The 23,529-nt window shown below is 48.9% G+C and overlaps 1 long non-coding RNA gene across 1 annotated transcript; it reads right to left on the reverse strand.

Moving 5' to 3' along the window:
* Positions 1–814: 814 nt before the first annotated feature.
* On the reverse strand, positions 815–18,586 carry LOC119972294. The gene is made up of 4 exons (XR_005462028.1): positions 18,342–18,586; positions 15,163–15,310; positions 2,965–3,023; positions 815–1,149 (listed from the first exon to the last, which is right to left on the reverse strand). It is a non-coding gene; the product is annotated as an uncharacterized LOC119972294 (long non-coding RNA).
* Between the last annotated feature and the right edge of the window lie 4,943 nt (positions 18,587–23,529).

Genomic DNA, 23,529 nt, shown 5'->3' on the forward strand with positions numbered 1-23,529 from the left:
TGCTCCAAGACTGCCGTAATATGGCCATATTACAGGGATGGAGGGGCTGGAAAATGCAGCGAGCCACTCAAAGGTCCATTCACTTCAGTGGGAGTGGAAACTCCCACTGGCAGAAATTCACAATTAGAACCTTTTCCTCTGCACCTTAGTTTTAACTTCACTTTACAGGACCTGTTTCAGATGAATGGCCTTGTACCTTAACTGGACAGCCTTCCTTGGACTTCTTTCTGCCCCACTCCCTGGTTTAGGATGTTCTTCTTCATTTGGGGCCTTCTCCTTGGCTCCCCCATGTGTCCTCCTCACTTTCAGAATGGCACTCCACTCCCATGTCATCTGATCCCCCCTTTCAGTGCTTTTTCACTTTCTTCTTTCCCTCCTGTGGAGGTGTGCAGTCACTGTTTCCAGCTCAAAATATAAGAGAAACAAACAGTGTATGTGCGCAGAGCCACGTACTGGCCTGTAGATGAGAAAAGGCACAAGCTGCGCATGTGCAGCCATTCCACTGCCATGGCCCCCTGGGAATAGTAGCTCACAAAACTCCGAGAGCCTGATCTTCAACAAGGTAGCACAAGTGGATAGCACTGTGGCTTCACAGCGACAGGGTCCCGGGTTCGATTCCCCACTGGGTCACTGTCTGTACGGAGTCTGCACGTTCTCCCCGTGTCTGTGTGGGTTTCCTCCGGGTGCTCCGGTTTCCTCCCACAGTCCAAAGATGTGCAGGTTAGGTGGATTGGCCATGATAAATTGCCCTTAGTGGCCAAAATGGTTGGGAGGGCTTATTGGGTTACGGGGATAGGGTGGAAGTGAGGGCTTAAGTGGGTCGGTGCAGACTCGATGGGCCGAATGGCCTCCTTGTGCACTGGATGTTCGATGTTCAATGTTCGACTTAAAAGCTGCAGGATTCTCCATCCCGCCAAACTCATTTTCCGGTGCGGCGCACCCCCACCGGCAGCGGGATTCTCCGTTCCCGCAGCTGGTCAATGGGGCTCCCTATTGTGGCTACCCCTGTGCCATCGGGAAGCCCACAGACATGAGTGAACTGCGGCAAAATGGAGGATCCCGCCGACAGAGAATCCCACTGGAGATTTTCCTTTTTTTCCTTTTTGGGTTCATCACACAATTACGAGCCTCATGTACAGCTCCAGGTCTCTGTGGAAAATGAGAGAAAAAGTGAAATCAGGAGAGCAAGAAGGCACAAGTCCAAAAAATACATGAGGAGTATTCAGATCTACAGGAAGGAAGATAGAAGGAATTGGAATGATGGAGCTCCATCCGCAACTTCACGATTCCCAATTCACTTTTCAATAAATAATGTATTTTCTGACGTATCATTCTTGTGTGTAAATTAGAGAAACATAGATGTCACGTTTTCCACAGCAATATCTAACAATGTGAGAATGCTCATATACTCATGTGGGAATGCAAATCAGTTCCCAACTCGAACCTGCTTTCAATGGAAATTCAAAATGTTCTTGTCAAACTCGCTCCAGTCGGCTAGTTGAGCTGATCCCAGTTAGCCAGTTGAACTTGTCCCTCTTGAGCAGTTGAGCTGCTCCCAGTTTTCCAGTTGAGCTGTCTTCCATTTGAACAGCAGAGCTGGTTCCCACTGTGACGTGTTAACCTGGTTAAATTTACTGCCACAACTGATTCCCTTTGAAACCAGCCACGTAAGGTGGCCAACCCTTGTGAAATATCAAGAAGAACATTTTGACCATGGGCCCAGGGGGTGGGGTGTTGGTGACCTTGAGAGCAGGTTGGAGGATTTGGTAAGCATTCAAAAGATAAATAATCTTTATTGTCACAAGTAGGCTTACATTAACGCTGCAGTGACATTACTGTGAAAAGCCGCTAGTCGCCACATTCCAGCGTCTGTTCGGGTACACAGAGGGAGAATTCAGAATTCTCAGCTGGTCTTGGAATTGAACCTGTGCTGCTGGCCTTGTTCTGCATCACAAACCAGCTGTCCAGGCCACTGAGCTAAACCCTCAAGATGAGACAGTGGGAATTGAAGGGTCTTGCCGTCATAATAACGGTCGGGAAAGGGTTATCAACTAAAACTTGTACTTGTCTTAGAACATAGAACACTACAGCGCAGTACGGGCCCTTCGGCCCTCGATGTTGCGCCGACCTGTGAAACCATCTGAAGCCTATCTGACCTACACTATTCCATTTTCATCCATATGTCTATCCAGTGACCACTTAAATGCCCTTAAAGTTGGCGAGTCTACTACTATTGCAGGCAGGGCGTTCCACACCCCTACTACTCTCTGAGTAAAGAAACTGCCTCTGACATCTGTCCTATATCTCTCACCCCTCAATTTAAAGCTATGTCCCCTCGTGTTGGTCATCACCATCCGAGGAAAAAGACTCTCACTGTCCACCCTATCTAACCCTCTGACTATCTTATATGTCTCTATTAAGTCACCTCTCAGCCTTCTCCTCTCTAACGAAAACAACCTCAATTCCCTGAGCCTTTCCTCGTAAGACCTTCACTGTACTTCGGTACATGTGACAGTAAATGTCAATCAATCAATCAATCAACTTGTAGTTCCCACACAAATCACTCAAACTCCCCATTGTGGGAACAGTCTCCCATGGCTGCCTGGGAAAGTACCGGACAAAAGACATTCCTTGTGGGACAAACAATCAAAGGAGAAAGGGTACAACGTGGAATAGGTCACCCTGCAGCTGCATATTCAAAACTTGCAAAGCAGGAAAATCTAGGCAATTAATTCATCAAATCCATTCACATAAGTACCACTAATGACTGAAAAACATTATCCGATGTGTCTGTGTGCTGTAAACAAGTGGATAGAGCTTAGCTGCACTTGCTGCAAGCGTCACATTTTACTGTCGTACATAAAAACACAAAACACCTGAAGCAAAAAAATAAACAAATAAACAGCACAGAAACCAAAAGATAAATGTAGTTAAAGTGTAAAAATGTTAAATTTTGACAGTTACCATAAACAAATCTTCATCATTGGCAATGTTGAGTGCAGGATCGTTCAATTCACAATTTCCTGCAATGAAAGAAATAAAAAACAACAGTTAAACACATAAATTGCAGACACTGAAAACTGCTGAACACAAGTAAGAGTGCTGACAGACTCAAAACAAAACAAAAAAAATCACAAATAAAGTTCAAAATGTCAAATTGTACCCTCATTGCAATCACAATGTTGAGGGTTTATTACAGCCCCCCCCCCCCCCCCCCCTCCCTACCAACTGCCAGCGAGAGATAGAGGAGCAGATAGGTAGAGAGATTTTGGATAGGTGCAAAAGTAATAGGGTTGTTGTGGTAGGGGATTTCAACTTCCCCTGTATTGATTGGGACTCACTTAGTGCGAGGGACTTGGATGGGGCAGTGTTTGTAAGGTGTATCCAGGAAGGCTTCATGTTGCAATATGTAGATAGTCCAAATAGGGAAGGGACAGTATGGAATCTGGTATTGGGGAATTAACCTGGACAGGTGGTTGAGGTTGTGGTCGTCACCACTGTTGTATATATCACATATGAGGTGTATTACGGTAAGGCTCCTGTACTGCAGGTACGGGGGTAGATCCCTGCCTGCTGGCTCCGCCCAGTAGGCGGAGTATAAATGTGTGGGCTCTCTGAGCTACAGCCATCCCTGCGTAATAAAGCCTCGATTACACTCTACTCTCGTCTCGTCATAATTGATAGTGCATCAATTTATTACTCAGAGATTTTATAACAATGTATCTCCGCATCAAGCCTGATTGCCTGCAGCTGCACCCTCAAGCAGACAACGCCAAGTCGGCCTTCGCACATTGGCTAGCTTGCTTCAAAGCATACATCGGATCTGCGACAGAATCACTCCCAGAGGCACAGAAGCTCCAGATCCTGTATACGCGGCTCAGCTCCGATATCTTTCCCGTCATCTGGGATGCGCCTACCTACGCTGAGGCCATGGCTCTACTGAAGGAGAACTACACTCAGCAGATCAACAAAATCTACGCCAGGCACCTCTTGTCCACGCGGGATCAACTCTCCGGTGAGTCTGTGGAAGATTTCTGGCATGCCCTGCACGCCTTGGTGAGTGACTGCGATTGCCAGGCCATTTCGGCTGTTGATCATTCTGAACTCCTAATTAGGGACGCTTTCATTACGGGCATCGGGTCGGCATACATCCCCCAGCACCTCTCAGAAGGGGCTACCCTCGGCCTCGTGGCTACCAAGAAACACGCGATCAAACTCACAGTCGCCTACCGCAATCTACAAGCGTATGCCCCCGACAGAAAAAGCACCTCCGGCAGTGCTGCTCGGAGTGGAGTGCGCTCTGCAAGGCCTGCGGGAAGAAAGGACATTTCCCTGCAGTGTGCCAGGCCCGCTCGATCGCCACTGTAACCAGGCCCATTGTCCCTGCATCCCCCACGTGCGACCTGTGGGTGCTGCCATCTCCGCCCCCGCAACCCACGTGCGGCCCATGGGCGCCGCCATCTTCCTAGCCTCAGACCTCATGCGGCCCATGGGCGCCGCCATCTTCATCGCCTCAGACACATGCGGCCCGTGGGCGCCGCCATCTTTAATGCTGCCCGCCATGTGCGCCCCATGGGCGCCGCCATCTTCTCCGCCTCAGGACCCCTGCTCGTCGGGCACCTCATTGGGCCGCTCATTGCCTGCAACTGCCGCCGGCCAGCCAGGGGCCTTGAAACACCAGCCGCATCTCGACTCCATCACAATCGACGAGTCCCGACCGCACAACCTCGTGACTCGACGACGACAGTGAAGGTCGATGGGCACAAGACATCATGCCTTCTTGACTCCGGGAGCACTAAGAGCTTCATCCACCCCGATACGGAAAGGCGCAGCTCCCTCGCGGTAACCAGAAAATCTCCCTGGCCTCCAGATCCCACTCCGTGGCGATCCGGGGGTACTGCACCGCCACCCTCACCATCCAGGGCGTAGAGTTCAGCGACTTCTGGCTCTACGTCCTCCCCAACCTCTGCGCTGCCTTGCTACTCGGCCTGGACTTCCAGTGCAACCTCCAGAGTCTAATCCTGAAATTTGGTGGGCTCCTACCAGCACTTACTATCTGCGGTCTCACAACCCTTAAGGTCGACCCGCCTTCTCTGTTTGCAAACCTCACCCCGGATTGCAAACCCATCGCCACCAGGAGCAGACAGTACAGTGCCCAGGACAGGACCTTCATCAGGTCTGAGGTCCAGCGGCTGCTACGGGAAGGCATTATCAAAGTCAGCAACAGCCCCTGGAGAGCCCAAGTGGCAGTTGTGAAAACTGGGGAGGAAAACAGGATGGTCTTTGACTACAGTCAGACCATCAATTGGTACACGCAGCTCGACGCGTACCCCCTCCCACACACATCTGATATGGTCAATCAGATTGCACAGTACCGGGTCTTCTCGACAGTGGACCTGAAATCTACTTACCACCAGCTCCCCATTCGCAAGGCGGACCACCCGTACACCGCATTTGAAGCAGACGGGCGCCTTTACCACTTTCTTCAGGTTTCCTTCGGTGTCACTAACGGGGTCTCGGTCTTCCAACGGGAGATGGACTGAATGGTTGACCGGTACTGACTGCGGGCCACCTTCCCGTACCTGGATAACGTCACCATCTGCAGCCACGACCAGCAGGACCATGACGCTAACCTTTCCAAATTCCTCCACACCGCCAAACTCTCAAACCTAACATACAAGAAGGAGAAGTACGTGTTCAGCACTAACCGCTCAGTCATCCTCGGCTATGTGGTTCAAAATGGAGTTCTAGGGCCCGACCCTGATCGACCCTGGCCGCGCCCCCTCATGGAACTCCCTCTTCCCCACTGCCCCAATGCCCTCAAACGATGCCTGGGGTTCTTCTCGTACTAAGCCCTGTGGGTCCCTAACTATGCGGACAAGGCCCGGCCACTCATCCACTCCACCGCTTTCGCATTGACAGCCGAGGCTCACCAGGCCTTCAACCATATCAAGGCTGACATCGCCAAGGCCGCGATACATGCGGTTGACGAGACGCTCCCCTTCCAAGTCGAGAGCGATGCATCAGACGTCGCTCTGGCCGCCAACCTCAACCAGGCAGGCAGGCCCGTGGCATTCTTTTCATGCACCCTCCATGCCTCCGAAAATCGGCACTCCTCCTTCGAGAAGGAGGCCCAAGCAATTATAGAAGCGGTGCAACATTGGAGGCATTACCTGGCCGGCAGGAGATTCATTCTCCTCACTGACCAACGGTTGGTTGCCTTCATGTTCAACAACACGCAGCAGGGCAAGATCAAAAATGATAAGATCTTGAGGTGGAGGATCGAGCTCTCCACCTACAATTACGAGATATTGTATCACCCCGGTAAGCTCAATGAGCCCCCCGATGCCCTCTCCCAAGGTACATGTGCCAGCGCATATGTGGACCGTCTCCGGACCCTACACGCCGATCTCTGTCACCCAGGGGTCACCCGGTTTTTTCACTTCATAAAGGCCCGCAATCTGCCCTACTCCATTGAGGAGGTCAGGGCTATCACTAGAGACTGCAAATCGCACTTATACCGGCCACACCGAGCGCACCTAGTGAAGGCCTCCTGCCCCTTTGAATGCCTCAGCGTGGATTTCAAAGGGCCCCTCTCCTCCACCGACCAAAACACGTACATTCTTAACGTGGTCGACGAATACTCCAGATTCCCCTTCAGCGTCCCATGCCCCGATATGACGTCTGCCACCGACATCAAAGCCCTCAACACCATCTTCGCTCTGTTCAGTTTCCCCGTCTACGTCCACAGCGACTGGGGATCCTCATTTATGAGCGATGAGCTACGCCAGTACCTGCTCAGCAAGGGCATAGCCACGAGCAGGACGACCAGCTACAACCCCCGGGGAAACGGACAGGAGGAGCGGGAGAATGGGACGGTCTGGAAGGCCGTTCAGCTGGCCCTATGGTCCAGGAATCTCCCGGCCTCTCGCTGGCAAGAGGTCCTCCCCAACGCTCTTCACTCCATTCGGTCGCTCCTTTGCACTGCGCCTAATGAACCCCTCATGAACATCTCTTTGCCTTCCCCAGGAAACCTCCGAGGTTTCGCTCCCAACGTGGCTGGCAGCTCCAGGACCCATTCTCCTCCGCAAGCACGTGCAGCTCCACAAGGCGGACCCGTTGGTTGAGAGGGTACAGCTACTCCACGCGAAACCGCAATACGCCTATGTGGCATAGAACATAGAACATAGAATAATACAGCGCAGTACAGGCCCTTCGGCCCTCGATGTTGCACCGACATGGAAAAAAACTAAAAGCCATCTAACCTATACTATGTCCTTATCATCCATATGCTTATCCAATAAACTTTTAAATGCCCTCAATGTTGGCGAGTTCACTACTGTTGCAGGTAGGGCATTCCACGGCCTCACCACTCTTTGCGTAAAAAACCCACCTCTGACCTCTGTCCTATATCTATTACCCCTCAATTTAAGGCTATGTCCCCTCGTGCTAGCCACCTCCATCCGCGGGAGAAGGCTCTCGCTGTCCACCCTATCTAACCCTCTGATCATTTTGTATGCCCCTATTAAGTCTTAACCTTCTTCTCTCTAACGAAAACAACCTCAAGTCCATCAGCCTTTCCTCATAAGATTTTCCTTCCATACCAGGCAACATCCTGGTAAATCTCCTCTGCACCCTTTCCAAAGCTTCCACGTCCTTCCTATAATGAGGAGACCAGAACTGTACGCAATACTCCAAATGCGGCCGTACTAGAGTTTTGTACAACTGCAACATGACCTCATGGCTCCGGAACTCAATCCCTCTACCAATAAAGGCCAACACACCATAGGCCTTCTGCACAACCCTATCAACCTGGGTGGCAACTTTCAGGGATCTATGTACATGGACACCGAGATCCCTCTGCTCATCCACACTACCAAGAATTTTACCATTAGCCAAATATTCCGTATTCCTGTTATTCTTTCCAAAGTGAATCACCTCACACTTCTCCACATTAAACTCCATTTGCCACCTCTCAGCCCAGCTCTGCAGCTTATCTATGTCCCTCTGTAACCTGCAACATCCTTCCGCACTGTCTACAACTCCACCGACTTTAGTGTCGTCTGCAAATTTGCTCACCCATCCTTCTGCGCCCTCCTCTAGGTCATTTATAAAAATGACAAACAGCAACGGCCCCAGAACAGATCCTTGTGGTACGCCACTCGTAACTGAACTCCATTCTGAGCATTTCCCATCAACTACCACTCTCTGTCTTCTTTCAACTAGCCAATTTCTGATCCACATCTCTAAATCACCCTCAATCGCCAGCCTCCGTATTTTCTGCAATAGCCGACCGTGGGGAACCTTATCAAACGCTTTACTGAAATCCATATACACCACATCAACTGCTCTACCCTCGTCTACCTGTTCAGTCACCTTCTCAAAGAACTCGATAAGGTTTGTGAGGCATGACCTACTCTTCACAAAACCATGCTGACTATCCCTAATCATATTATTCCTATCTAGATGATTATAAATCGTATCTTTTATAATCCTCTCCAAGACTTTACCCACCACAGACGTTAGGCTCACCGGCCTATAGTTACCGGGGTTATCTCTACTCCCCTTCTTGAACAAAGGGACCACATTTGCTATCCTCCAGTCCTCTGGCACTATTCCTGTAGCCAATGATGACCTAAAAATCAAAGCCAAAGGCTCAGCAATCTCTTCCCTGGCTTCCCAGAGAATCCTAGGATAAATCCCATCAGGCCCCGGGGACTTATCTATTTTCACCTTGTCCAGAATTGCCAACACTTCTTCCCTACGCACCTCAATGCCATCTATTCTAATTGCCTGGGTCTCAGCATTCTCCTCCACAATATTATCTTTTTCTTGAGTGATTACTGACGAAAAGTATTCATATAGTATCTCGCTTATCTCCTCAGCCTCCACACACAACTTCCACCACTGTCCTTGACTGGCCCTACTCTTACCCTAGTCATTCTTTTATTCCTGACATACCTATAGAAAGCTTTTGGGTTTTCCTTGATCCTACCTGCCAAAGACGTCTCATGTCCCCTCCTTGCTCGTCTTAGCTCTCTCTTTAGATCCTTCCTCGCTTCCTTGTAACTATCAAGCGCCCCAACTGAAACTTCACGCCTCATCTTCACATAGGCCTCCTTCTTCCTCTTAACAAGAGATTCCACTTCTTTGGTAAACCACGGTTCCCTCGCTCGACCCCTTCCTCCCTGCCTGACTGGTACGTACTTATCAAGAACATGCAATAGCTGTTCCTTGAACAAGCTCCACATATCCAGTGTGCCCAACCCTTGCAGCCTACTTCTCCAACCTACACATCCTAAGTCATGTCTAATGGCATCATAATTGCCCTTCCCCCAGCTATAACTCTTGCCCTGCGGGGTATACTTATCCCTTTCCATCACTAACGTAAAGGTCACCGAATTGTGGTCACTGTTTCCAAAGTGCTCACCTACCTCCAGATCTAACACCTGGCCTGGTTCATTACGCAAAACCAAATCCAATGTGGCCTCGCCTCTTGTTGGCCTGTCAACATATTGTGTCAGGAAACCCTCCTGCACACATTGTACAAAGAACGACCCATCTAATGTACTCGAACTATATCTTTTCCAGTCAATATTTGGAAAGTTAAAGTCTCCCATAACAACTACCTTGTTACTTTCGCTCTTTTTCAGAATCATCTTCGCCATCCTTTCCTCTACATCCCTAGAACTATTAGGTGGCCTATAGAAAACTCCCAACAGGGTGACCTCTCCTTTCCTGTTTCTAACCTCAGCCCATACTACCTCGGAAGAAGAGTCCCCATCTAGCATCCTTTCCGCCACCGTAATACTGTCCTTGACTAGCAGCGCCACACCTCCCCCTCTTTTGCCCCCTTTTCTGAGCTTACTAAAACACCTAAACCCCGGAACCTGCAACAACCATTCCTGTCCCTGCTCTATCCATGTCTCTGAAATGGCCACAACATCGAAGTCCCAGGTACCAACCCATGCTGCCAGTTCCCCTACCTTATTTTGTATACTCCTGGCATTGAAGTAGACACACTTCAAACCACCTACCTGAACACTGGCACCCTCCTGCGAAGTCAAATCTGTGCTCCTGACCTCTATACTCTCAATCTCCCGTACCCCAAAACTACAATCCAGCTTCCCATGCCCCTGCTGAATTAGTTTAAACCCCCCCAAAGAGCACTAACAAATCTCCCCCCCAGGATATTGGTGCCCCTCAGGTTCAGATGTAGACCATCCTGTCTATAGAGGTCCCACCTTCCCCAGAAAGAGCCCCAGTTATCCAGAAATCTGAATCCCTCCCACCTGCACCATCTCTGTAGCCACGTGTTTAATTGCTCTCTCGCCCTATTCCTCATCTCACTATCACGTGGCACGGGCAACGACCCAGAGATAACAACTCTGTTTGTTCTCGCTCTGAGCTTCCATCCTAGCTCCCTAAAGGCCTGCCTGACATCCTTGTCCCCTTTCCTACCTATGTCGTTAGTGCCAATGTGGACTATGACTTGGGGCTGCTCCCCCTCCCCCTTAAGGACCCGGAAAACACGATCCGAGACATCACGTACCCTTGCACCCGGGAGGCAACATACCAAACGTGAGTCTCTCTCGCTCCCACAAAATCTCCTATCTGTGCCCCTGACTATTGAGTCCCCAATTACTAATGTTCTACTCCTTTCCCCCCTTCCCTTCTGAGCAACAGGGACAGACTCCGTGCCAGAGGCCCGTACCCCATGGCTTACCCCTAGTAAGTCCCCCCCCCCCCCCCCCCCACAAGTATCCAAAATGGTATACTTGTTACTCAGGGGAACCACCGCAGGGGGTCCCTGCACTGACTGCTTCTTCCCAGTCCCTCTTACAGTTACCCATCTATCTCCAGTCTTTGGTGTAACTACTTCACTGAAGCTCCTATCTATGACCCCCTCTGCCTCCCGAATGATCCGAAGTTCATCCAGCTCAAGCTCCAGGTCCCTAAAACGGTTTTTGAGGAGCTGGAGTTGGGTGCACTTCCCACAGATGAAATCAGCAGGGACACTGACGGCGTCCCTCACCTCAAACATTCTGCAGGAGGAGCATTGTACTGCCTTCCCTGACATCACTTCTAGGTTTAAAAAAAAACAAGAAAAAGAAAAAGAAAGGAAGAGCTTACCTGATATTCCCTCAAACACTGCTGCCGCTGAAATGTAAGCAAATTTAAAGGCACTCACTCACCTTCACGACAGGCCCCTGCTCCCGCTTCCCAACAACCGTGGTTTTTTTTTTGGTTAGAGGAGGAGGTAGGGTGGGAAACACTGACAAAGTGTTTCGGGTTTAACTGTCACTTGACAACAGCCCCTCCACAAACCACCTTCAAATTAGGCTGACCGCACTGCAGGTATGCAAATTTCCCCAGAACATAGAACATAGAACAGTACAGCACAGAACAGGCCCTTCGGCCCTCGATGTTGTGCCGAGCAATGATCACCCTACTCAAACCCACATATCCACCCTATACCCGTAACCCAACAATCCCCCCATTAACCTTACACTACGGGCAATTTAGCATGGCCAATCCACCTAACCCGCACATCTTTGTACTGTGGGAGGAAACCGGAGCACCCGGAGGAAACCCACGCACACACGGGGAGGACGTGCAGACTCCACACAGACAGTGACCCAGCCGGGAATCGAACCTGGGACCCTGGAGCTGTGAAGCATTGATGCTAACCACCATGCTACCGTGAGGCTGATCAGTAGCTCTGCTCTGCTGCCCTCTGCTGGATGCTTGCCTTCACTCAAACTCCTTGGGTCTCCTTCGCAGGTTTACCTTCAAATTAGGCTGACCGCACTGCACGTATGCAAATTTCCCTAGAACAGCTGATCAGTAGCTCTGCTCTGCTGCCCTCTGCTGGATACCACGACAGCTGCCAAGACAGTCTCCTTCAGGGACCTGGCACCAGCTGGGTCCCCACACCCCCGCTTTACCCCGGCACCACCCTTCCTCCCCCCAGCGCAACTCACCACAGCCTCCACTCCAGGACTCCTCCCCTTGGTCCCACCCGGGGATGAAGATGAGGTCGACACGCTCCTGGAGTCACCGGCGTCTGAACCGACGCCTACATCGCCGCTGGGACTGTGGTGCTCACAACGGAGGATCAAGATGCCCGATCGTCTGAATTTGTAAACTTTTCCTAAAATGTTAACCTATGCATGTAAATAGTCTTCCACCACCCCCGCTGGACTGTTTTTTATCAGGGGGTGAATGTGGTAGTTACCACTGTTGTATGTATCACATATGAGGTGTATTACGGTAAGGCCCCTGTACTATAGGTACAGGGGTAGATCCCTGCCTGCTGGCTCCACCCAGTAGGCGGAGTATAAATGTGTGGGCTCCCCGTACAGCAGCCATTTCGGCAGCAGCTGCGGGAGGCTACACATCTCTGTATAATAAAGCCTCGATTACACTCTACTCTCGTCTCGTCGTAATTGATAGCGCATCAGAGGTTTCAGTAGGGGCACATTTTGGGAGTAGTGACCACAATTCTGAAAGTTTTAGGGTACTTTTGGAGAGGGATAAGGCTGATCCTCGCATTAAGTTGTTAAACTGGGCAAAGGCAAATCACGATAACATTAGACAGGAATTGAAGAATTTGGATTGTGTGCGGCTGTTGGAGAGTAAATCAACATTGGACATGTGGGAGTCTTTCAAGCGACAGTTGATTAGGATTCAGGAAAGTCACGTTCCTGAGAGAATGAAGGATAAGTATGGGAAGTTTAGGAAGACTAGAGTAACAAGTGATATTGTGAACCTCGTCAAAAAAGAAAAGGAAGCATGTGTAAGGCCTAGAAGGGTGGGAACAGTCGAAAGCCTTGAGGAGTATAAAGAAAGTAGGAAGGTACTTAAGTGGGAAATTAGGAGTGTTAGGAAGGGTCATGAAAACTCCTTGGAAAGTGGGATTAAGGTGAATCCCAAAGCTTTTCATTCATATGTTAAAAAGCAAGAGGATGGCCAGAGAAAGGATTGGACCACTTAAGGACAATGGGGGGAATTTCGGTGTTGAGCCAGAGAAAATGGGCAAAGTACTAAATGAGTACTTTGCATCTGTGTTCACCAAAGATAAGGACTTTGTGGAAGATGATTCTTGGGTAAGGTGTGTGGACAGTCTGGGTCATGTTGACATCAAAAGGGAGGCGGTATTGGGTGTTTTAAAAGACATTTAGGTATAAGTCTCCTGGGCTGAGTGTGATTTAGCCCAGAATACTGAGGGAAGCAGGGAGGAAATTGCTGGGGCCTTAACTGACATCTTTGTATCCTCATTGGCAACATGTGAGATCCCAGAGAACTGGAGACGAGCTGATGTGAATAGCTGTTTATGAAAGATAGCAGGGATAATCCAGGAAACTATAGGCCAGGGAGCAATTCTCAGGGACAGGATTCATACCCATTTGGAAACAAATGGACTCATAAGCGACAGACAGCATGGTTTGGTGAAGGGGAGATCATGCCTCACTAACTTGATTGAGGTTTTTGAGGAGGTGACAAAGATGATTGATGAGGGCGGTGGATGTTGTTTACATGGACTTCAGTAAAGCCGTTGACAAGGTGCCTCATGGCAGACAGGTACAAAAGGTGAACCCACACGGGATCAGATGTGAGGTGGTAATAATGATACGGAACTGGCTCGGTCACAGAAGGCAAAGGGTAACAGTGGAAGGGTTTATTTCTGAATGGAAGGCTGTGACTAGTGGTGTTCCACAGGGATCTGTACTGGGGCCTCTGTTGTTTACAGTGTACATAAACGATAAATGTAGCCAGTCTGATTAGTAAGTTCGCGGATGACACCAAGGTTGGTGGAGTGGCAGATAGTGTTGAGGACTGTCAGAAGATACAGCAGGACATAGATAGGTTGGAGACTTGAGCAGCGAAATGGCAATTGGTGTTTAATCCGGACAAATGTGAAGTAATGCATTTTGTTAGGTCTAACGTGGAAGGGAACTATATTGTAAATGCAAAACTCTTAGGAATATAGAACATCAGAGAGATCTGGGCTTGTATGTCCACAGATCTTTGAAGGTGGCGACACAAGTGGGCAAGGTAGTCAAGAAAGCATACGGAATGCTTGCCTTCATTGGACGGGGCATTGAGTATAAAAACGGACAAGTCATGCAACAGTTGTATAGAATCTTAGTGAAACCGCACTTGGAATATTGCGCACAATTCTGGTCGTCACACGACCAGAAGGATGTGGAGGCTTTGGAGAGGTTGCAGAGGAGGTTTACCAGGATGTTGCCTGGTCTGAATGGTGTTAGCTATGTGGAGAGGCTGAATACACTCGGACTGTTTTCAAAAGACGGAAGTTGAGGGGTGACTTGATAGAGGCCTACAAGATTATGAGGGGCATGGATAGAGTGGAGGGCAGGCACTCTTTCCCAGAGTCAAGGGGTCAATCACCAGGAGGCATAGGTATAAGTTCCATGGGGCAAAATCTAGAGGACATGTGCGAGGCAGGTTTTTTTACGCAGAGGGTGGTGAGTGCCTGGAACGCGTTGCCAGGGGAGGTTGCGAAGCAGATACATTAACGGCGTTCAAAAGGCATCTTGACAAATACATGGTAAGGATGGGTATAGAGGGATATGGCACAAGGAAGTGCTGAGGGTTTTGACGAAGGTTGGTTTCGGCTTGGAGGGCTTAAGGGCCTGTTCCTGTGCTGTACTGTTCTTTGATCTTTGTTCTTGTTCTTTGTTCTTATTCACTCTCTCCATCACCGACGTACAGTGATAGCTGTCTGTACCATCTATAAGATGCACTGCCGTAACTCACCAAGCCTCCTGAGGTGGCACCTTTCAAATCCACAACCACTAGCATCCAGAAGGACATGAGCAGCAGATATCTGCCATTCCCACCACCTTGAGCTTCCCCTTCAAATTACTTACCACTTGGAAACTTATCGCTGTTCCTTGACTGTCAGAATCCTGGAACTCCCTCCCTAACAGCAGTGTGGGTGTACCTACACCACATGGACTGCAGCAATTCAAGAAGGTAATTGCCCACCACCTTCTCAAGGGCAATTAAGGATGGGCAATAAATGCTGGCCTTGCCAGCGACGCCCATATCCCATGAATTAATTTTTTAAATGATTAACCGGAGGTAGGGACACATCACTGCACCACAAAACCTGCTTGAAATCAAAATACAGACCATAAGCGTTTTTTAGATTCACATGTTGGATGTTTCTCTGGATTTTTGACTCATGTTGAGGTCTTGCATTTTCTCAAATATTAGTCATTTTTCCGACTCTTTCTTGAAATCCTTCCCGCCTGCAACAGGAGGTGGCTGTTAAAGGATGCTGCGAAAATAAGAGAAAAAGTTGAAGCTTGAACAGTCAGGGAATTCCAAATCCAGAGTCAAGAGGCTGGCAAAGTGGCCTCCTTCAGAGAGAAACTACATCCTTTATGCTGCCTATGATGAAAATGTGTTCCCTTCAGCTCAACAGACTCCCAATTCAAGCACTTGACCGATAATGAATTAATTCTTTGACTGTGAGCCTTATTCCCCACTTCACTTGACCATTTTATTTGTAAGTAAAATCAGGGACATACTTAGTGTCGTACATGTAAAATTGGAAGATGCTGGAGAATCAGATTATCTGCAGATTCCACGCGAGGCTATTTAATCGTTCAGTCTCACTGAATGACAAGTCATGAGCGATGGAGGCAAGTTTAATACTGCGCCTTCTGTCATAATGATCCATCATTTTTTTGCTGGAGCCAAACATTGATTATCTAATGCTTTGAAAATAATTGATAAGAATCACTACCTTGCAGTGTACAACTGTTTGCAGTTTTCTTTGTGCTCCATATGGGGTGGGGGACAGGAGCATGCTGATTCTGCTTGGTTGGTGCTGAGGTTACAGACATGTCCCACGCCCTTTGCTTGTGTGGTGTCGGGTGATGCAACATGATGAAAAATAATCGGCATCATTCAGATATCAGAGTGGGAAGGCCATTTGCACAACTCCAGTGTACTGTTTCTGATTAGACAGAGCTGCATCATTCCTACATAATGTTAAAACAACAGTTGTTTCTCACCTATCTTTTCAAAGTTTCACAATTTCATGCTGTAGCTTGCGGATGATAGCCTCCAGCTGCTTCTTCTTGGCCTGTAACATTTCTTATTCAGATCTTCCCTTGCAGCTATTCTATTTTCTACTGTTGCTCTCAGACCTCTGTTCAGGCACCACCCTCTTTAATTCTGCATTATTTTTAAGGTCCCAGCCATCGAGCTTTAATTTAAGATATTGTAAACGGCCCCTTGACACCCTGGCAGTGCCAACCTGGCACCACACATTGCTAACCTGGCACCCTATATGCCAACCTGGAACCATGCATTGCCAACCTTGCACCATATCATGCCAACCTGGAACCATGCATTGCCAACCTTGCACCATACAGTGCCAACCTGGCACCATGCATTGCCAACCTTGCACCATATCATGCCAACCTGGAACCATGCATTGGCAACCTGGCACCACACAGTGCCAACCTGGCACCACACAGTGCCAACCTGGCACCATGCAGTGCCAACCTGGAACCATGCATTGCCAACCTGGCACCATACAGTGCCAACCTGGAACCATGCATTGCTAACCTGGCACCACATAGTGCCAACCTGGCACCATGCAGTGCCAATCTGGCACCATGCAGAGCCGACCTGGTACCATGAAGTGCCAACCTGGCACCACACAGTGCCAACCTGGCACCACGCAGTGCCAACCTGCCACCACGCAGTGCAAACCTGGCACCATGCAGTGCCAACCTGGGTGGCGTGGTAGCACAGTGGTTAGCACTGTTGCTTCACAGCTCCAGGGTCCCAGGCTCGATGCCCGGCTTGGGCCACTGTCTGTGCTGAGTCTGCACGTTCTCCCCGTGTCTGTGTGGGTTTCGTCCGGGTGCTCCGGTTTCTCCCACTAGTCCCAAAAGGTGTGCTTGATAGGTGAATTGGACATTCTGAATTCTCCCTCCGTGTGCCCGAACAGGTGCGGAATGTGATGACTAGGGGCTTTCCACAGTAGCTTATTGCAATGTTAATATCAGCCTACTTGCGACAATAATAAAGATTATTATTAACCTTGGATCTCCTGCTCCGTGGGTCCCTGACCTTGTGTCTCCTGCTCCGTGGGTCCCTGGCCTTGTGTCTTCTGCTCCGTGGGTCCCTGGACCTGTGTCTTCTGCTCCGTTGGTTCTTGGACCTGTGTCTTCTACTCCGTGGGTCCCTGGACCTTTGTCTTCTGCTCCGTGGGTCCCTGGACATTTGTCTTCAGCTCCAGGGATCACTTGTTTTCTTCCCTCCCATTCCCCGGGTCCCTGGCTGCTTACCTCCCTGTCTTAGCCTCATTTCTCCCACTCCACCCATGGGAGTAGGAGGCAGGTGCAGCCAGGGATCGGCAGAGTGGAGGACATCAGGCCAGGGGCCTACAGGGCAGGGACCATTTGACAGTTGTTGTTTTGAGGAAATCATTGCAAAATTAAAATAGGTTATCTCCTCTCTAATCTACTTGCATAGTTGAAAGTTTATTGGCGATGCTGTGTTGGTTTCATAGCGACTTATGAAATGGTTTGGTTGGTTCTTACAAAAGTGATTAGGCAGTATGTTCAAGGGAGGCAAGGCTGAGTTTGAAGCAATAGGATCAGTTTAAAGGTTAGCAGACCACGTAATAACAAAGACTGCAGCAATTGATACCCCAAAGAGAAACAAAGGCTTTGCCATTTTGTTTTTAATGATCATTTTTGTGGCAACCGACTATTAGAACTGACACTGATTCATTGGTTTTTAGTTGAACAAAATTTGCTGTGCATTTTAAAATGAGAATGTTTTTGTATCCCCAAACATATATTCAAAGTGATTACTAATGTGATAATAGTGTGAAGTAAAGCTCCCTCTTGTTATGAGTGCAGTGTATCCGTGGGTAATGGTGTGCCTGGAAGATCAGATAACCGAGATTTGGTGTGCTAAGTGAAGATAGATACTGTGCTCCTGTGACAAAATGCAAACATGATTTGAAGATGTGGGCTGATGCACCCAAGTTGCCTTGCACATTTACTCAGGCAGTCTTTCGATTTGGTAGCCAGGTGGGAAAAGATGGGTTGATTGGAAAAGTATGGATTTCTGTGGCAGTGGGGCGGAGAGTACGGAGAGGCGGTTGAGTGTGGGTCTAGGAGTGCGGAACGGCGGTTGAGCACAGGTCCGAATTTGTGACGTGCCGGTTGGTTGGAGTGGCGGTTGAGCGCTGGTCAATGGACACCCTGGAAGTTAAGGAGTGAGGTGCCATCCTCCCTGTATACAATTAAATTCAAATAAATAGTTCTGTTAAATTTCACCTGACGAGTAGTTGTTGAGCCTCGCAGGTATTAAATTGGCAACGAGATAAATCGGGGCAGCAGCCACCAGCTCCCAGAGTCGGGGAGAAAAGGGGTTGGATTCTCCCAAAATGGGACTATGTCCCCACGGCAGGGTAAAAATGCTGGCGTTTCACTCCCGAGTTTCCAATAAAAAAGGTTAGTCGATTCACTCACCAGGAAGGGGCTAGCAGGGACCCAGAGTGATTCACGCAGCTTTGGCTGTGGAAACGGGCCCCCGCACTTCCGTTCTGGAGTCCGCGCATGCGCACGGCGACTCCTCCAGCCCCCAATTGGTTGTGCGCCCGGGAATCAGTCCGCCTCCCCCCCCAGTGCCCAATCCCCCACCCCCCACCAGGGTGGCTGCAGACTGAGTCCATAGCCGCCATGCGAGCTTCCCAAGCGGCGATAGGTGTTCAGAACCACGCCATTGGGATCTCGGCCAGTTGGGAGTGAAGGATCGCTGGGCGGGCCTCTGGCAGGGCCCCCCCAGCTGCGCGGAGTACTCCACGAACATGCCGATTCCCGTGTCACGGAGAATCGCCGGACAGGCGCCGGGCCCGATTTTGGCGTGAAAGTTAATTATCGGCCCCTGCGCCAAACGCGATTTCGGCGCGGGGCTGCGGAGAATCCTGCCCAAGATCTTCCTTCAAAGTTTCAAAAAAAATAAATCTCTGCAGCAACAGTAAGTTAAAAAATCGCCCCTTTTTAGGAAAATCGATCCTTTTGACCCAGAGGCTGAACACTGCGTTTCCTACATTGTAATTTCAGTATTTCTTTGCGCACTAATGAAATCACAGGAGAGGATTAGCAAACCAAATCACTCTGTGGACCTCGGATTTATAGAGGGTGATTCTCTGGCTATGTTACGCCCAGCAGCAATTCCACTATGTCGGGAGAATAGCAGGAGAACCCCAAAATGGAATTGGCACCGGTCGTCAAACAGTTTACCATTCTCCCGGCCCGCTTCAGTTGGCATGATCAGGATCTCTCCCAGAACGGGCGAAAACCTGATCAAACCTTATTTGCATTCATTTGAATCTCAAAAGGGGAAATTGTGTTTAACTAAGTTTTTTGAGGAGGTAGCAGAAAGGGTAGATGAGGGGAATGCCAATAATGTGGTATACACAGACTTTCAGAAGGCATTTGATACAGTGCCACACAACAGACTCGTGATAATGGAATAAATAATGGATTAAAAGGGACAGGAGCAACACGGATACAAAACTGCTGAGTAATAGAGAATAGCGAGAATGGTCAATGGATATTTTTGGGGCTGGAAGAGGTTTATTGTTCCCGAGAGGAAGGGACTGGGACCCTTGCTTTTCCTGATACATAATAATGACCTAGATCTTGGTATACAGGGAACAATTTCAAAGTTTGCGGATGACATGACATTTGGAAATATTGTGAAATGTGAAGAGGACAGCGTAGAACTTCAAAACAGCAGAGACAGGTTGGTGGGGAGGGCTGATGAAGTTCAATGTAGAAAAATATGAGGTGATACATTTCAGTGGGAAGTACATGCAGAGACAATATAAAATAAAGGGTAAAATTCTTTAGAGAGTACAAGAGCAGAGGGACTTCGGTGTATTTTTGCATAGATCATTGAAGGTGGCAGGACAGGTGGAGAGAGCAGTTAATAAATCATAGTCTTCTGGACTTTACGAATAGAGGCATGGAGTAGAAGAGCAAAGTGGTGATGCTGAACTTATACAAGACCTCAGCTGGAATATTGTGTATGGTTCCGGGTACAGTGCTATAGGAAGGATGTGAACACATTAGGTTTGGATTTGTTTATTGTAACATGTATTGCGGTACAATGAAAAGTATTTTTCTGTGTACAGTTCAGACAGATCATTCCATACATAAAACAAAATAGGGCAAACATAGATACTCAATGTAAATACATAGACACAGGCATCAGGTGAAGCATTCAGGAGTGTAGTATAGAGGAGGTTTACAAGAATGGTTCCAGAGATGAGAAACTTCAGTTACAAGGATAGATTGGAGAGATTGGGACTATTCTCCTTGGAGAGAAGGAGGCTAAGAGGAGATTTGATAGAGATGTTTAAGATCACGAGGGGGCTGGGCGGAGTAGAAAGAGAGAATCTGTTCCCGCTTGTGAAAGGGTTGCGAATGAGAGGGCTCAGGTTTAAAGTGATTTGCAAACGAAGCAAATCTGATGTGAAAAAAACTTTTTCCACGCAACGAATGGTATGGTTCGGGTTTGGTATGCACTTCCAGGAAGGTGACAGGTTCAATAAGGCATTCAAGAGGGCATTAGATCATTATTTGATTGTTCAAGGGTACAGGGAAAAGGCAGGAGAATGGCACTACGTCATAATGCTCCTGTGGAGAGCAGGTGCAATCCTAATGGGCCGAATGGCTTCCTTCTGCGCCATAACAATTCTGTGATTCTATGATTCTGTGAAGCCAATCTAGTTGGCTTCAACTGCTACAGTTCCAAGTTCAAAGAATCACTGAAGTAGTACACATTCAATTGGCTCCACTTACTCCCAACTGGTTACAAATAGCCTGCCAACTTGTTCTATCAGAAGCCAAATGGTTCTAGTTGAAGGCATTTGGCAGGCGGTATCAACAATGGCTTGTGCTGTAAGTGGCAGTTGTTCTGGCTATATTGGGGAGATAATAGAGCCATGGTAATGTCACCAATTAGCAGTCAGAAATAAAGTTAGCTGGGCAAGTTGCAGTTACGAACTCCAGTTGTCCCGGTCGTGTCCAGTTGAACCAGTTGGGGCCTGTTAATTCCAGTAAAATTCCATTGTGACCAGTTGATATTACCCAACTGGTTTCAGCTCATTTTTCCTCATGATGTCAGTTGAGAGTCAAATGTTGGCGAGGACACCACCAGGACTTCCCTGCCCTTCTTTGATTTATACCGCGGAGAGGCATTTAGCAGGGGAAAATATGGCCCAAAATCTCCTTGCTGAAACTCAAAGCTAAGAGCAACCTGGCTTGGAAGAATGTTGAATAAATGTGCTTCCATACTGTGTTTTACAGGTCAAGGGTAAAACTGATTAAATACTAGAAACATGCAAGTCCCTGGATGTGGGAATTGAGATTTAATATAATGTGACAAAATAAAATGCTGAGCATGTCAGGAACTTTTATGACCAAGCTTTCTTCTCAGTGTCTCCTGATTACTCAGTGATCTCAAAACATTGTATTTTAGAGCTGTACAGAGGAGGACGATCCCAAGTTTATTCATGGGCAGGATTCTCCGCTTGCCGATGGTGATTTCGTAATCAGCGATCGGGCAGAGAATCCCTTTTAAAGGCTTTCAGGTAAGGTTTGAGGCCGTCCCAAAAGCGTGCGGCATACTCCCCTCCAAAATGGCATCATCAGGGTGTATGCCGCACGCTTTTGGGACGGCCTCAAGACGTTACCTGAAGGTCGTACCCCGGTGCTCCGCCCCCAACCCCGGTATTCCGCCCCCAATGGTTGAATTCCCGACGGTGCAGGCCACATGTGCTCTCAGATTTCGGGATCCCAGCGTGGTGGCTGCGGACTGTGTTCTGTGTCCAGCACCATCACAATAATCGGGGGGGGGGGGGGGGGGGGGGGGGGGGGGGGGGGGTAGACATGTCACTGGCTGGGGGGCTTCAGCGAGGTCTGGGGGAACTGATGGGAGGTGGCCCGGGGTTGGCGAGGGAGTGTCCAGGGGGACATTATCTGGCAGGTCGGGTCCGTGCGGCGAATGCCATGTTGTACAGCGCGACCGCTGCAGGCCACGGACATGGCCATTTATTTTGTGAAGGCCGTGTGTTTTACGTGGCGTGGCTGAAAGCCCCTCACTGGTCAGAGGGTCAGTGCTGGGGCCTCACCGATTTTCTCATCAGAGAACGAGACACTTCCTCCGGACATAGCCTCAAAGTCGGAGAATCCAGCTCAATTACTTTTCGTTATTTGGTTGGTCTGAGAAAGGTGCCGTTGTTCTGTGATTATTCACAGAATACAGAGGAATTAATCAACCACCAAGTTCCAACTCCCTGGGCTGGGTTTTAAGTTTGTGATGTGCTTGGACCAGAGGGTAGAGGGCCTGATGGTGCACAAGAAACCTGGAATGAGTGCAGCTGGGTGGAAAGGAAGAGGAACATGGCCACACCATCTGTCATTTGTACATTATAGCAGATTGTGGAATGAGAAGGAAGTGGATCTGAGAAAATCAGATAAGGCTGCAATATACGTTCATCCTAGACAGCTTCACTGACACCAATTGTCGTGGCCCCAGCCGTGGTCGTGAAGTAATGCTGAACACCATCTTTACCAAAGGGGTGATATGCTGCTGTGCCACACTGGTTCTTTGCAGTTTTCTGCCTCCTTGTCCTGCAAAATAGAGAGAGGAGTGTCAGCGAATGGGTTGCAATGTGTTTGGGCGATATGCCTGCCATAGCTGAAAGCATGTGGAAGCTGTGGGACGTGTGTGAGATGAGCAACAGTTGGTAACTGGGTGCGAGTGAGGTGGAGAACCGGAATGTTTGGCATCAGTCACGATTGCCAAAGATTGCTGATGGGTGAGTAATGGGGGTTATGGTATATTGAATAATGTGCGATGTTGGTTGTATAGTTTGACGATGCAATCACTAATCTTGACCATTCGTGTGAGGTCATTGGACCTTTTTCAGCACTGTCTGCAGGTCTGTCTGCAGCCAGACTGCCAGCATTGACCTCCATGTCTATCTGGTCCCATTGCCTTTGTGGTGGATGTCTGGAGAGTCTGCTGAACCCCTGCAGAAAATTACCTGCCTTCCTGAATTAAGGTCTCTGGCTGTTCATCTGAAAACCTCAGGCCCTCTTTCTGTCCGGGTGCTTCATTGTTCCAGCTCAGAGATCCATTCACAGCTACCTCCAGCCCCTGCTGTAATCAGAAAGCACCTTCCCTTGAAAACAAGCTGGCTAGCTTTAAGAAGTGTAGGTTGACTTTACTTAGTGCTGGTGCTAAATTTTCGATCACAAGTCAGGTAGGTGCACAGTCAGCAAAACTCTCTACTCCCCAAGCCCAGTTTGGTAGAAACTTCCTCAAATAATCGGATTTGCATTCTTTGGGGTGGTGAGGTTGGGAGTGAAGAGGGGTTGGGTCTATCGATCCAGAAATACTGCGGAGGCAGCTACAGACCCACCTCAGTTGTATGGGGCCTTGTCCCAG

Source organism: Scyliorhinus canicula, chromosome 10 (assembly GCF_902713615.1).
Source record: "Scyliorhinus canicula chromosome 10, sScyCan1.1, whole genome shotgun sequence".
NCBI lineage: Eukaryota > Metazoa > Chordata > Chondrichthyes > Carcharhiniformes > Scyliorhinidae > Scyliorhinus > Scyliorhinus canicula.